The sequence below is a fragment of the Pleurodeles waltl genome, chromosome 1_2 (genome assembly GCF_031143425.1).
Source record: "Pleurodeles waltl isolate 20211129_DDA chromosome 1_2, aPleWal1.hap1.20221129, whole genome shotgun sequence".
Taxonomy (NCBI): Eukaryota; Metazoa; Chordata; class Amphibia; order Caudata; family Salamandridae; genus Pleurodeles; species Pleurodeles waltl.
In genome coordinates, this window is record NC_090437.1 from 128,441,761 (window position 1) to 128,457,557 (window position 15,797).

The 15,797-nt window shown below is 46.3% G+C and overlaps 1 long non-coding RNA gene across 2 annotated transcripts in view; it reads left to right on the forward strand.

Annotated features, from left to right (window-relative positions):
* The window catches only part of LOC138297647 (uncharacterized), a 61,010-nt gene that overhangs the window by 28,167 nt on the left and 17,046 nt on the right, over positions 1-15,797 (forward strand). The window contains exons 2-3 of one of the 2 annotated variants that reach the window (XR_011204202.1): positions 3,516-4,127; positions 6,563-6,677. The exons of the other annotated variant lie outside the window; for it this stretch is intronic. This is a non-coding gene — a long non-coding RNA (uncharacterized lncRNA). The remainder of the gene's footprint in view (positions 1-3,515; positions 4,128-6,562; positions 6,678-15,797) is intronic. 2 annotated transcript variants of the gene reach the window in all.

Sequence of the window (15,797 nt, forward strand, 5' to 3'; positions counted from 1 at the left end):
GTAGTATTGCACACGTGAAAACTAAGGTGCAGCTGAAGGTAGTATATTGGCCAGAAATGTTATGAACAACGCAGGAATCAGAACAGTTGGTACATTCTTTCTTTGAGAGATTGGTGCAGGTTTACAGGGAGCATAGTAGAATCTAAGGACTGACTGCAGAGAATTTAAGCAGTTTTATCTCATCATTTGGTCTTGGTTTGCATCCGGAGCTTAGCTCCCAGATACAGCAGAATGTGATTTCTTGGGAAACAAAGTTTCTCAATGATACCCTCAGTATGCAAAATACTGAAGTAATACTCAAAACGCAAGGCAGAAGAAATTGAAGGAGAAGTATATGATAGTGCTAACAAAGTTGGCATGGAAAGGTGGTAAGAGAAGTTAAGTGATAACTGATTTATGTCATGATCTTGCACTTGGTGTGAATGTGAGCATACAAGGAGTTGCTATTCAGTATGCAGGAGAGAGGTAGATGAAACATTGGTTGTATGAACATTAGTGCTTTGAAAAAGGTTACCCCTTGTCATATCTGCAAAAAGGTTGGGCACTGGAAGAGAGAAGGCAGATTTATTTCTGATAGAGTGCAATTTGATGCTCAAGTACAGAATGTGTTGCCTCAGGGTTGGGGTGATGCCAATAGAAGTCCCAATACTGAAGTCTTAAACCCCCGAAAGAGGACAGCTAAGGCCAAAGGCACTGCACCACCAGTAACTACCCTTATTTAAAACTCATAACTTCATTGCCCACCTCCATGGGTTAGCTGGCCAGCAGCCCAGAACTTGAAATTATACACTTGAACAGAGAGGTAACAATAATATGTCCAATTATGGGTCCTGTTTCAAATATCATTATGTCCAAAACATCAATGCTTCAAGATACTTGCTGCCAAAGTAATTTAAAAGAGCCTTTATTCAGTCTTTTGTTATAAATGGCACCATCATAGATAGCCAATGCATTTCACTAATGTGAGAGCTTCATCAGCGCTGTCATGTGAAAAATTTCAACACATTAAAAACCTTAAGTAAAAGAATTAAAAACAAGATATCCATTTTAATCCAGCACCACGATACCAAATTACAAATCTGGCATGAGTAGAAAAATATTTGGCAAGAGAGTAGAAGGAGTATATAGTACATTACACAAGATGCCTTAATGAAGGACACACACTTGATGTATACAGTTGCAGATCAATATATTTATAAAATGGCGGGATGAAATATGCAGAAGTACTAAAAATGTACTCAATCAACCACATTGATGCAGTACATCGATCATCTGCTCAAGACATCTATGACCCTGGAAGCATGTAGACAGGACACAATTGCCCTTCGCAACCACCTTTTTAAGAATAGGCACAAGGTGTTGCCCGACAAATTGCAGTACTGTCAGAAAGAAGACAGTTATCTAGGGCATTACTTTGAAAAAGAAGTGAGGAGAGTGTTGCATGAGCATAGCTTCATAGTCTTCAAAATAAGGTGCCCTTCTACAGAGAGGTAGCTGAAAATGTTTTTGGGAATGGTATGCTACTGTTGCCAGTAGATTCCAAACTTTTTCCTAGAGGTGAAGCCCCTATAGAGGCTCACGCATAATAATATCAATGACCCAGTACCATTTGATGAGTAATGAATGGGAGCCTTTCTAGAAGTTCAAAATGTACTTACCCGCTCAAGGAATGCCAGACTACAATAAGGAATTTATCTTGCACTTCCATGAATGTGATAGTGTACGGTGTCTGCATTGGCACAGAAACACAAAGAGTTGAAGTGGCCAGTGGCATACTTTTACTCAACACCTGATCGAGAGGCTGCTTTGCTTCCCTGTTGTTTAAAACGAGTCACTGCTGTTAGTCTGAGCATACAGCAAAGTGAGGGTACTATAATGGGTTATCCACTCATTGTGACGGTTTCATGTTCAATTGAGATCCTCTTGACCCACGCCCAAATTTAACACGACAAGTACTCACCTTAGGAAATATGAACAGGTGAGTTTAAAATATGTCATAAAGGCACTGTCTTGCTACCCTTTTTCCCATTCCTGACAGCAATTCTGAAGAAGATGAGTTTGACCATAGTTGTGCTGATGTATCCAGGTATTTTGGATGTACTACTTGAAGTGTCTGATCACACATTATTTGTAGATGGCTCTTGTTTGAGAGACTGACACATTATCTTGAGAGCAGCATATGCTGTTTGCACCACAAATAGTGTTGTGGAAGCATCTTACTTGTGCCATGTAACCTCCATACATTAGGCCTGTTAGTAGCATTAGGAATGACATGCTGCATGTGTGATAGGCTGAGGGTTACCATTTACACAGACAGGCAGTATGGAATTGGCAGAGTACACAACTTGGAACAGCTGTGGTCACACAGTGGTTTCTCAACTTCCTCTGGTTCTTCCATATGAAACAGCATGTATGTTGTGAATGTGTTGGATGCACTCCAGTTACCCAGTGAAATAGCAGTTGTGAAATGTGCTGCCCACAAGAATGGAGATGATTTTGACACCAATGGAAATCGTTATGTGGATTACATCACATGGTGATCAAGTCCTGCACATTTCAGTTGGCTGAACCATGCAATGATGAAAATAAAAAGGATCTGAATATATTATTGACCACTGTGTAGACCTTTAATAATCTTTAAAATTAGGAGCATGAGCTTGAGAAAGAAATATGGGAAAGGGCAGATTGTATGAGGGATGTTAGCAAGATCTGGTGTCTAATGATGGGAAACTAGCTCTGCCCGACTCCATGCTGCCAGCTATGCGTCAACATTTACATGATCAGACACATGTTGGCAAGAATGGAATGGTGCAGACTTTTAAACTGTACTGTTACAATTCACACTTCTGTGTCAAGGCTGAAAATGTATGTCAAATATGCTTTGTATGACAGAAAGTCAATGCAGGCAGAAAGACCACTGTGACCATGAGTCACATAAGGAAGTGAAGCAGCCCATTCCACCACCTTCATATTGATTTCCTGGAGGTGCCTCGCTGTCACCAGCTGCAATATATCCTAATAATTGTTTATTTGTTTTCACACTGGGTGAAGGCATACCCGACTAGGAGATGCAATATTCTGACCTTGGCCAAACTACTTTTGAAGGAGCTGATCTCAAGATTTGGCATGTCTCTTTGTTGTGCATCAGATCAAGGCAGTTACTTTAAAATACAGTGATGCATCTGTTGTGTACAGCCTTAGAAACTGACAAGGTGTTTCACTGCGGTTATCGGTCTGAAGCCTCAGGAGTGGTTGAGAAGGTCGATAGGATGATTAAAACTGAGTTGGCCAAAGCATGAGCCTCCACATCTCTCATATGGCCAGAAGGACTCCTGCTGGTACGTATAAGCATCCAGAGTAGCCCCTGCAAAAGTACAGGACTCTCCACCGACAAGATTCTGATAAGGGGGGCCATGAGAATTCCTTCCGTTCTTATAACTACAGTTGTAAAAATCACAGATGACATAGCGCTCCACTATTGCAAAGGACTGATTGTGCATTCTATCTCTCATCAGGTGACTACAGCAGTGAGACCCGAACCTTGTCATGATTTGAACCTAGGTATTTGGGTTGTTGTGAAGAACCATGTGCACAGGTCCTATTTGGAGGTTCACAGGAGAGGACCTCATCAAGTAATCCTTGTCACCAACACTGTCGTGAAATGCACATGACTGCCGAATTGGATACATGCCTCGGACATGAACTGAGTGAGACAAGCTAAAGAATAAGTGGGGACTACAAGCAGTAATTCTTTAAGACTGACTCAATTGGAAGTTTCTGGAGCATCAGAGGAAGTAGGAAAAGAGGTCCTACCTGAGAGTTCACAGTAACACTTGCCTGAACTACAGTCAGAGGAAAGCCCAAGGGAAGTACCAGAGTCTACAGTTCGAGGATAAACACATAAATCAGGACTGAAACTCAGCACTTACAGAGTCCCTGGTGAGCTCTGGGAAACAGAGAACAATCAAACAGGAATCAGTACACAGCCAGTTGAAGATTATGCAGGAGAAATAGTAGGGGTGAATGCAGACTCCAGAAGATGTGCTCCTTCAACCAGAAGGGACAAGTACCTCAAAGAAGAGAGTGTATAGTGAAGACAACTGGCCAAAGAATGAAAACGAGAAAAGGTGAGTGGTGATAAAATCAAGATGGCCAAAGACTATTATACAGGGAGTGCAGAATTATTAGGCAAATGAGTATTTTGACCACATCATCCTCTTTATGCATGTTGTCTTACTCCAAGCTGTATAGGCTCGAAAGCCTACTACCAATTAAGCATATTAGGTGATGTGCATCTCTGTAATGAGAAGGGGTGTGGTCTAATGACATCAACACCCTATACCAGGTGTGCATAATTATTAGGCAACTTCCTTTCCTTTGGCAAAATGGGTCAAAAGAAGGACTTGACAGGCTCAGAAAAGTAAAAAATAGTGAGATATCTTGCAGAGGGATGCAGCACTCTTAAAATTGCAAAGCTTCTGAAGCGTGATCATCGAACAATCAAGCGTTTCATTCAAAATAGTCAACAGGGTCGCAAGAAGCGTGTGGAAAAACCAAGGCGCAAAATAACTGCCCATGAACTGAGAAAAGTCAAGCGTGCAGCTGCCACGATGCCACTTGCCACCAGTTTGGCCATATTTCAGAGCTGCAACATCACTGGAGTGCCCAAAAGCACAAGGTGTGCAATACTCAGAGACATGGCCAAGGTAAGAAAGGCTGAAAGACGACCACCACTGAACAAGACACACAAGCTGAAACGTCAAGACTGGGCCAAGAAATATCTCAAGACTGATTTTTCTAAGGTTTTATGGACTGATGAAATGAGAGTGAGTCTTGATGGGCCAGATGGATGGGCCCGTGGCTGGATTGGTAAAGGGCAGAGAGCTCCAGTCCGACTCAGACGCCAGCAAGGTGGAGGTGGAGTACTGGTTTGGGCTGGTATCATCAAAGATGAGCTTGTGGGGCCTTTTCGGGTTGAGGATGGAGTCAAGCTCAACTCCCAGTCCTACTGCCAGTTCCTGGAAGACACCTTCTTCAAGCAGTGGTACAGGAAGAAGTCTGCATCCTTCAAGAAAAACATGATTTTCATGCAGGACAATGCTCCATCACACGCGTCCAAGTACTCCACAGCGTGGCTGGCAAGAAAGGGTATAAAAGAAGGAAATCTAATGACATGGCCTCCTTGTTCACCTGATCTGAACCCCATTGAGAACCTGTGGTCCATCATCAAATGTGAGATTTACAAGGAGGGAAAACAGTACACCTCTCTGAACAGTGTCTGGGAGGCTGTGGTTGCTGCTGCACGCAATGTTGATGGTGAACAGATCAAAACACTGACAGAATCCATGGATGGCAGGCTTTTGAGTGTCCTTGCAAAGAAAGGTGGCTATATTGGTCACTGATTTGTTTTTGTTTTGTTTTTGAATGTCAGAAATGTATATTTGTGAATGTTGAGATGTTATATTGGTTTCACTGGTAATAATAAATAATTGAAATGGGTATATATTTTTTTTTTGTTAAGTTGCCTAATAATTATGCACAGTAATAGTCACCTGCACACACAGATATCCCCCTAACATAGCTAAAACTAAAAACAAACTACAAACTACTTCCAAAAATATTCAGCTTTGATATTAATGAGTTTTTTGGGTTCATTGAGAACATGGTTGTTGTTCAATAATAAAATTAATCCTCAAAAATACAACTTGCCTAATAATTCTGCACTCCCTGTAGAAGAAAAAGAGGTAAAAGAGCAAGGGAATGCAAAACAGGTAAGGCTTGCAGCCAGGTGACAAGAGACCAAGAAGATTCAGAGAACTGGAGAAAAAATACTCAAGCCCTGAACAAATGTATTTTGTGAATGGTGACACTTACTTAAATGACTATCAGACTAATGCTGATGAACTTCCATGAAATGCTGAGACTGTCATCAAGGAAAAAGAATATTACCAAACAACTTCTGAAAGTGCAAAACCTCAATGAAGGGGAAGAGACGTTTTACTGTTGTACCTTAGACTGATGTTTAAAGGACTAGTGAGTCACAGATATTCAGCTGAAGTAGACAAAAGTCCCTTTAGATATCGAGATAGGGTAGAGACTGTAGTGTAGAGTGTGGACTCAATTAATGACACAAAGAGCTGGACTGAACATCAATGAGACTGAAGTTTTCCCCCATCTTAGCTGTAAAGAGATTGTCATGGCATTTAAAGCACACTGTAAAATTGTTCCAATAGTTTTGGCAGTTCTCTTAGCAATTCCTGTAGTTGACTTGTTGCTAGACCTCTTTTTCTTGGATGGATAAACCTTGCCTAGTGATAAGGTGAATCAGACAAAAGTAAATAGTAAAGAAAAATTAAAATGGAAATTAAAACTCAAAGCTAAATCTGAAGGTATCTTTAGTTACAATGTTTATTATCAAATGCTAGTGGAGTACATAGAAAGTAAAACATGTTATGTTTGCTTTTATTTGCCTGCATCTGCAGTTGAGGTGGTCTGCTTTTTCCACCTTCCTTTGTCCTATTTGTTCTCCTATCCCATGTTTTTGCACCTGTTTTGTCACCAGGAAACCATAATTATGATTATGAATCCCCTTTAAAGAAAGTACCTATCACAAACTCTTCAAACCTGTACATCTGGATGATAACCCTATTTCTCGGTTCTCAAAAGCATTTGGAAGGGTGAGTAAATGGGAGTACATGGTGAAGTATTTCCAGCCTTAAACATAATTCTACTAACACAAGTGCATGTGCGCTTACGTTTTAAAATTAACCATGCTTATAGGAGTTGTATATTAACAAACATAATGAAAGGATAAAAAAGGAGAAGGAAAGTTCAGGTGGAAGAACAAAAGGTAATTCAAGTCAGGGGAAAGAAAAGGCTGAAGATACAAAAATTCATCCAAACTTAAACCTGAATCTGGTATCTAGAGGGACACTATGTAACATTCATGAGAGAGAAGGGAATTAAGCTGCAGAAATGGTTGAATGGAGTGACTGTGATCATACGTATTTGGTGAGGGATCAAACATTCAAAGGACAGAAAGTTAGTACTAGGGAAATATATAATGTTTTTGGTAAATCTGTAGATCTCCAGTTACCAGGTAATTGAGCGCAGAGCTGCTTTGTACCTTTGGCCTTTCTGAGGGTATACCATACTAGTGAACACCTCTAGTTTAAGAAAACGAAGTTGGAACAGGTGCCTGGGAGAGATGTTTGGTGCTATAATGCATTATGTTAAGCTAGCTTTTTAAAGATGTGAAGATTAGAAAATGATCTACCTTAGTGGATAGGCTTGCTACTAACACCGCAGGTGCACTAACCGTCATTAGGAAGAAATTTGTGGCTATGAGAGATTTGATGAATGCAAAATTGCCTTGCGTTAGATATCTTATTCACAAAGGAAAGCTGGCTCTTGCATTCTTTTTTTAATCACTGTTACACTTTCATCCCTAAAATTGATAACCAGACTGATAACGTTGTGATTAAATTAACTAGTATTACACAGGAAGTGTAATACTGAGGAGTTGGAGTTGTAAGGAGTTGGAGGAGACTGGATCATGGGAAGGTAAGTAAGTGGTTTGGAAATGTAGGAAGAAGAATCCTCAAGCTAATACTAATGCCCATATTAATAGTCTTAATTGTAATAATGTGTCCTCTCTTCTCTTTATTAAAGGCTTTGGACATATTTAATCGAAGGGTGGGACATTTGTTGGGAATAAGAAGCTGTCAGCAATGAGTGGGAGAAAAAGGTTAATAATTTACATTGAATTAGAGGAGTTGCAAAGTCACATCTATAACAAGATTAAGCAATATGAAGAATCCAGACTCAAAATGACTACTGTTTTGTAAAATGTATTTTAGAACAGCAAAATGTGATGGCTCTAGTGAATCATCAAAGGGGGGTTGTTAGATTTGTTTTTCAGACAATAAAGCCCTCATTACAACCTTGGCGGTCGGTGTTAAAGCGGTAGTAATACCGCCAACAGGCCAGCGGTAAAAAAAATGGGATTTGGACCATGGCGGTTACCACCATCCAAAACCGTCACTTTAACATACCGACCACCAGGGTGGTAATGGCCGCTGGGCTGGAGACTTCGGTCTCCAGCCCGGCGGCCACCACAATCCCACCCTCGGGATTATGACCCGGTGTACCGCCATGATTTTCGTGCCAAACATACCGCCACAAAAACCATGGCGGTAGGCACTATCAGTGCCAGGGAATCCCCTCCCTGACACTGATAAAGGTCTCCCCGGCCCCTTCCCCTCCCCAGAGCCCTCTCCCACCCTCCCCCTCCAGCTCCTGCCCCCCACACATACACACACACACGCACCCATTTACACACATGCACACACGCATACCCACCACCACCCATGCATGCACACATACATACCCACACACCGCAACACACACCAACATACCTTGTCACACACATGCATTCACAACACACAACACTCACAATGACTCATTCACGCATGCATCCTATGCGACTCACGCCCGCATGCACACATACCACTACATACACACAAACCCCCCCACATACACACAACACCCCCCACCCCCCTCTCCGGTCGGAGAACCCGACTTACCTGCTTGCAGGGGGTTCTCCGGCTGGAGACGGTCCACGGCCTTGCTGTCAGCAAAAGCATCCGCCAGCAAAACACCGCCAGGCCATATCCTTGCTTCTGATACGGTCGGCGGTGTTTTCCTGGCGTGGCGGTGCTGCTGTAAGCAACGCCACCTCACCGCCGTCCGCCGCCATGACAGTCGGCGGTGTTCGGCCAGCATTCTGGTGGAATACCGTTGGTGGTCATGATACCGGTAGACAGCTGGCAGCCACAGCGGCGGTATGTTGGCGGCCATCGCTATGGCGGTAGACGGTATATACCGCCAATGTTGAAATGAGGGCCTAAGTGTATTGCACTAATGAAAGTCCTACTTTAGCTAACAATAGTAATAGTAGGCCTCATACTCTTCTTTTGTTCTGAATTTTGCTGCCCATGTTCCATATCAGGAGGATAAACTTGTATTTCATGCCTCAGTAAAACAATGTTTGAATGTGTTTTCACAGGCAGGACATCAACCTTCGCAAAAATATTAAAATGCAGTTTCTGTAGAACTGTTCATGTCCAAAGTCTCCCCTAGATGTCTTAGCAGAATCTCACATGAATTACATTATTTGTTCTAGTACATGTAGTGTTTGTGAGAAGTTTCATGTTGTAGAATTATGAGAGAATTTAGAAATATATGTGCTTGCAACTGTTTCCTTTTGTTTAATTCTGGCTGGTCTGTGGGGATTGTGCACAACTGTGCACAACTATACTGAATGTTTGAAATCCTTTGCACAGAAAAACATAAAAGTGTGCATTTTTGGATGTGAGGAGAGCTCTTTTCTGCAAACATTAGGAGGTGAATCTATGCTGGATTGCTCTCCCAATTTATAGTCTGTATTTTGCCGACCTGAACTTTACTGAGTTCTTTGATTGATTCTTTACATTAACCGAACTTTGCACTCTGACATATTGATTAATTGATTTTGGCTATATTAATTGATTTCAGTATGACTTATAATCCTAAAATAAACCTTTAAGGTAAAAGCCTACCCTGTCTGTTTTTCTTGTTGGCCCAAATAGGTTCTATGTGTCTAAACTGAAAACTACAGTTTAGAGTGCTTTTAAGAGACACAGCGGTAAAAAAAAAATGGGATTTGTCCCTGGCAGTTACCGCCATCCAACACTGCCACTTTAACACACCAACCGCCAGGGTGGTAACGGCTGCTGGGCTGGAGACTTCGGTCTCCAGCCCGGCGTCCATCACAATCCCACCCTCGGGATTACGACCTTGCCTACCGCCATGGTTTTAGTGGCAAATGTACTGCCACAAAAACCATGGCAGTGGGCACTTTCAGTGCCAGGGAATCCCTTCCCAGGCACTGATAGGGGTCTCCCCCATCCTCCAACCCCTCCCCAGAGTCCTCCCCCACCCTCCCCCTCCAGCTCCTGCCCATCCCACACATATACACACCCACACGTGCACCCATATACACACATGCATACCCACCGCCACCCACGCATGCACACATGCATACCCACACACCACTACACACACCGACATAGCTTGTCACACACATGCATCCACAACACACAACACTCACAATCACTCATTCATGCATGCATCCAACGCGACTCACACCCGCATGCACGCATCCCAAAACATACACACACCCCCGCCCCCACATACACACAGCACCCCCCACCCCCCTCTCCAGTCGGAGAACCCAACTTACCTGTTTGCTGGGGGTCCTCCGGCTGGAGACGGTCCACGGCGCTGCTGTCAGCAGCAGCGTCCACAAGCAAAACACCTCCAGGCCGTATCATTGGTCATGATACGGTCGGCGGAGTTTTGCTGGCATGGCGGTGCTGCTGGCAACAGCGCCGCCTTACTGCCATCCGCCGCCATGACAGTTGGCAATGTTCCACCAGAAATCTGGCGGAATACCGTCGGCAGTCTTAATACGCGTTAACGGCTGGTAGCCATGGCGGCGGTATGTTGGCGGCCATCACTGTGGTGGTAGGCGGTGAATACCGCCAATGTTGTAATGAGGGCCTATATCTCAGTAAAGCACTTAGAAACACAATAGCTCCAATCTGTGGCTATCAGTGCGTCTTGACAGGGTTGTTCCCAACAGTCAGATGCCACTCGTGAGGGAGTGTGGGACAGTCACGGAGTCGCACGGACCCCAGGCATATTACTTTGGAAAACGAGGAAACAAAGATGTTGCATGCAGTCAGGGAAGAGGGACGTTGCTGGAACCGGTGCTGCCTCGGTTTCTTACTGCCACCTAGGAGGTGAGGCATCAGTTCCTTATTACTAGGCATCGGTTCCTTATGGTTGCAGGGGAGGTGATGCAGTATAATGCCATATGTATTTTAAAACTGACTCCATCTTGACCATTGACTCCATTTTGTACTTAGCTTCAGGTGCCTTCGCAGTGGCGGCGCAGGGTTTTCTCATACCAAGCTTATTTTAGACACTGAGGCCCTCATTACAACCCTGGCGGTAAATCCTGCTTACTGCCGTGCTGACGACCGCCAAGATACAGTGGCCGCGGCAGAAGGCCGCTACAGGTATTACAACCCACATCTTGTAATATTCCACAATATAGACACCCACACAAGTCCGCCACACCAAAGGTCAGTGATAAACTGGCGATAGCAAAACCTACACCGTCACACCAACAGGAATACGCCCACACTATAACGACCCACGAATCAACGCAGCAGTCTTTCGACCGGGGGAAGCCATTGGCGGTACACACAGGCACGCTCAAAATACACCCACATTTACAAAACACAACCACATTGGACAATTCCAAATACACACACCTGATACACATACACACACCACACCCACACACTCACACCACTATAAAACACCCACCCACATTACCCACAACCCCTTACAATGACATTTTTGAAGAAGCAGAGAGAGAGAGAATAGCAAACACAACACCAGCATCCAAAGGCACACAACACCATCACTCATACAACATCCACGCACCTCAAAGAACACACCCCAACACAACACATCACACAGCACAACAAACATCACCTCACACATCACCCACACCACATTATGGAACCTCAAAGACACCCCAGGTTTTTTGAGGAGGAGCTCAGGGTCATGGTGGAGGAAATCATCCGGGTAGAGCCACAGCTATTCGGATCACAGGTGCAGTAGACATCCATTGCTAGGAAGATGGAACTATGGTGGAGAATTGTCGACAGGGTAAACGCAGTGGGACAGCACCCCAGAAAACGGGATGACATCAGGAAGAGGTGGAACGACCTACGGGGAAGGTGCGTTCTGTGGTATCCAGACACCAGGTAGCCGTAAAGAGGACTGACGGTGGACCACCACCTCCTCCCCCACAACTAACAACATGGGAGGAGCACGTCTTGGCGATCATGCATCCTGAGGGCCTCGCAGGAGTAGCAGGAGGACTGGACTCTGGTAAGTCATATCTTTACTACTATATCCCCCCCACCCTTCCTGCATGCCATAACAAACTCCTACCCCTATCCTCACACCCATCACCCCAACACCTCACAGATACCCAACCATCACAACCCACCCATCCCAATACCAAGCCCTGCATGTAACACCAATGCATGGACACCCATTACAGACCTGCATGGACACCCATCACCAAAGCATGTCCAGTAGAGAGACTCACCCAGGACACAAAATCACAGGTCACACAAGGGCCAAGGCAATAATGCAAGCACAGGAGTAGAGGGAAACTCACCCATTGCACAAGATGGCACACACAGATTCAATAACTATGCATTTACACCCCAACAGGACCCCTAACCAACATCACCGGACAGGAGGTGCCAGCCATACACCGTCCCCCCACAGAAGAGGCCCACAGTGACAACAGCAGCTCTGCACGCCTGGATCAAGATGACCAGCCCGGCCCATCAGGGACCTCTGGACAGTCGGTTCCCCTGACAGGGTCACAAACCACCACTGAACCTCCCCCCTCAGGAAACACCACCACAGCACCCACCCAGCGGGCCCATGCCACTGTCCCCAGGACACGTCAATCAGAAGTATGTCCACCACTACAGGGACTCCAGGTAAACCCACTAACCCAAGACAATCCGGGACCTGGCGTCAGTGGCAGTGGGAAATGGGTCAGGGGACAGAGGCACAGGACAACAGGGAAACTGGGAGGGCTGCTGTGCGACAGGGGGAGGACAGGTCGAGGGAACCCACTCTCCACGAGGGACTCTCCAACATCATGGGAGCATACCACCATTCCCAGGAGACCCTGGGCCAGGTACTGGCCAAGTTTCAGGAGACCTAGCGGCTGCAGGAGGAACAGTGCCTGGGAATCAGGGAGGACTTGAAGTCCATTAACACCACCCTGGTCACTGTTGCAGGGCTGCTGGCAGACATGGCCAACACCATGAGGGAGACAGTGGCACACCAACGGGCCCCTGACACTAGCCCGAACGATGAACAGCCCTCCACGTCTGCCGGAGATAGTGGACAGGAGGTCCCGCCACAGGACCAACAGGCCACCAGCACCCCACCCCCTGCAGAAAGAGAACCAGCCCACAAACGGTCCATGCAAATCAGGCACAAGACAGAGAACATTGCCAACACCCCCGCCAGGAAATAAGACTCTCCTGATTGTCACCCTTCTTTCCCACTATGTCACCCTGACCACCTTGAACTGCCATTACTCCACTTCCTATGACCCCTTGGACAATGCACCCATGATACAAAGAGACTGGACTCTACCATGGACATTCCTCCACCATCACCCCAGCACATTGCACATACCCCTCTACTGATTAGCACTTAAATAAACACCCTTGCATCACAAAACAATCTGGAGTCAGTCTGTACTTTCACAAATGTGTTATTACAATATCTCTGACAAATATCAATGTCAATGTTCATTTTCACATACCAAAGTATGACAGTTGTTGGGCACCAGTAAACATAGCAGAAGGCAGAATGTGGTACTCAGATCTGTGAAAAGGAAAGACAAAGTGAACTGTCACGGTCCATACACAGAGGTAAAAAGGCAGAATCATGCAATGTCCTACAATAGTCTGATGTGAGAGAAGCAGTGCCAGTCTCTTACCTGTGTCTCACTGGAAGTATTGCATGATGATGTTGTTTCGGTTGTCAATATCTTCTTCTTCTGCCTCCTCTTCTTCACTGTCCACAGGCTCCACAGCTGCCACAAGATCAACATCAGGCCCATCTTCCTGCAGAAAAGGCACCTGGCGTCGCAAAGCCAGGTTGTGCAACATACAGCATGCCACGATGATCTGGCACACCTTCTTCGGTGCGTAGTATAGGGAGCCACCTGTCCGATGGAGGCACCGGAACCTGGCCTTCAGGAGGCCGAACGTCCGCTCTATAATCCTCCTAGTTCGCCCATGTGCCTCATTGTAGCATTCCTCTGCCCTTGTCCTGTGATTCCTCACTGGGGTCAGTAGCCATGACAGGTTGGGGTAACCAGAGTCACCTGCAAATATCAAGGGGTATCTGTTAGACACACACCAACCCTTATGGACTCACCCACACCCAGACACCTATTCAAACTGTGTGGGGACCTTGGGCTCACCTATTAGCCACACACGGTGCCTCTGGAGTTTGCCCATCACATAAGGGATGCTGCTAATCCTAAAAATGTAAGCGTCATGCACTGAGCCAGGATACTTGGCATTCACATGGGAGATGTACTGGTCTGCCAAACACACCATCCGCACATTCATGGAATGGTAGCTTTTGCGGTTTCTGTACACCTGTTCATCCCTGCGGGGTGGGAAAAATGCCACATGTGTACCATCAATGGCACCAATGATGTTCATAATCATAAACATTTATAAAGCGCGCTACTCACCCGTGAGGGTCTCAAGGCCTTAGGGAGATGGGGTTACTGCTGCTCGAAGAGCCAGGTCTTGAGTTGCCTCCGGAATGCGAGGTGGTCCTGGGTGGTCCTGAGTTTGGTGGGGAGGGAATTCCATGTCTTGTCCGCCAGGTAGGAGAAGGATTTCCCACCTGCCGTGGTGCGGCGGATGCGAGGGACGGCGCGAGAGCGAGGTTGGCGGAGCGAAGTTGACGGGTGGGTGTGTAGAAACTGAGGCGACGGTTGAGGTATTCGGGTCTCTTGTTGTGGAGGGCTTTGTGTTCGTGGGTGAGGAGTCGGAAGGTGATCCTTTTGTTGACGGGTAGCCAGTGCAGATGTCTCAGGTGGGCAGAGATGTGGCTGTTGCGGGGTATGTCGTGGACGAGGCGGCGGAGGCGTTTTGAATTCGCTGCAGACGTTTCTGGAGTTTAGCGGTGGTTCCTGCGTATAGGGTGTTGCCGTAGTCCAGGCGGCTCGTGACGAGGGCGTGGGTCACGGTCTTTCTGGTGTCGGCGGGGATCCAACGGAAGATCTTTCGGAGCATGCGGAGGGTGAGGAAGCAGGAGGATGATACAGCGTTGACTTGTTTGGTCATGGTGAGAAGTGGGTCCAGGATGAATCCGAGGTTGCGTGCGTGGTCTGAGGGGGTTGGTGCGGTGCCAAGGGCCGTGGGCCACCAGGAGTCGTCCCAGGCAGACGGGGTGTTTCCGAGGATGAGGACTTCCGTTTTGTCTGAGTTCAGTTTCAGACAGCTGAGTTTCATCCGTTCTGCGATGTCTTTCATTCCATCTTGCAGGTTGGTCTTGGCGCTGGTGGGGTCCTTGGTGAGGGAAAGTATCAGCTGAGTGTCGTCGGCGTAGGAGGTGATGTTGATGTTGTGTTTGCATACGATGTCGGCGAGGGGGCTCATGTAGACAGTGAAGAGAGTCGGGCTGAGCGAGGAGCCTTGTGGGACGCCGCAGATGATCTCGGTGGGGTATGAGCGGAAAGGTGGGAGGTAGACTCTTTGGGAGCGGTTGGAGAGGAAGGAGGTGATCCAGTCCAGGGCCTGTCCTTGGATACTGGTGGAGCGGAGGCGGGATATTAGGGTTCGGTGGCAGACGGTGTCGAAGGCAGCCGAGAGGTCGAGGAGGATGAGGGCGACTGTTTCTCCGTTGTCCATCAGAGTTCTGATGTCGTCTGTGACTGAGATGAGGGCGGTTTCTGTGCTGTGATTGGCTCGGAATCCGGACTGAGAGGGGTCGAGTAGGTTGTTGTCTTCAAGGAAATTGGTAAGTTGCTTGTTGACGGTCTTCTCTATGACTTTGGCAGGGAAGGGGAGGAGCGAGATGGGGCGGAAGTTCTTAAGGTCGCTGGGGTCCGCCGT